Here is a 580-nt window from a genome sequence, read left to right as displayed (position 1 = left end):
GTGCTGATCTGCACGTTGACTGCCCAGCCACTTGCCATGGTCGCAGGCTCAAGCTGCATCAGGCGGCTCCTAGAGCCTGGTCTCCCAGCACTGATTCACATGCTGCTGAAGCTCAAGTGGGGTCCTGAGGACGGCCGTCTCCAGAGATCTTCTCTCCTCGCCATCCCTCATTGTCTCTCCCCAGTGTGCCGAGCACACTCCCCTTTTATACTCTTCAGGGGCTCCCCTCCAAAGCTCTCGGACCTGGCTGGCACAGTTCCAATTCAGGTCCAGCTGCTCCTTCCCTCCTCCCTTCAGAAAAGGGCGTGGCATTGCTTCCCTTGTGCAGCCTCTGGATTGGTGGGTGGGCTCCACCAATCAAGCAGCAGCCCCTTGAGCCTGGGACTCAACCCAAGCCCTGAAAAGGTAAGCCTGCTAGACTGATATCCAGGCATCAAAAAATACCTCAGGAGGGGAAAAAGCAGGACAGAACAACCCAGGAGTTGGTCCTCCAAGAGAGATACTCTGGTTTTTGCCAGAGCATCTCTATGGTGCTCCCGCTGCCCCTGGCGCTGTCAAGGGTAAGTCAGGGATGTGGGGG

The sequence above is a fragment of the Gavialis gangeticus genome, unplaced genomic scaffold (genome assembly GCF_001723915.1).
Source record: "Gavialis gangeticus isolate Ggan-Ray unplaced genomic scaffold, GavGan_comp1, whole genome shotgun sequence".
Lineage (NCBI taxonomy): Eukaryota > Metazoa > Chordata > Crocodylia > Gavialidae > Gavialis > Gavialis gangeticus.
This window is presented reverse-complemented; position numbering follows the sequence as displayed.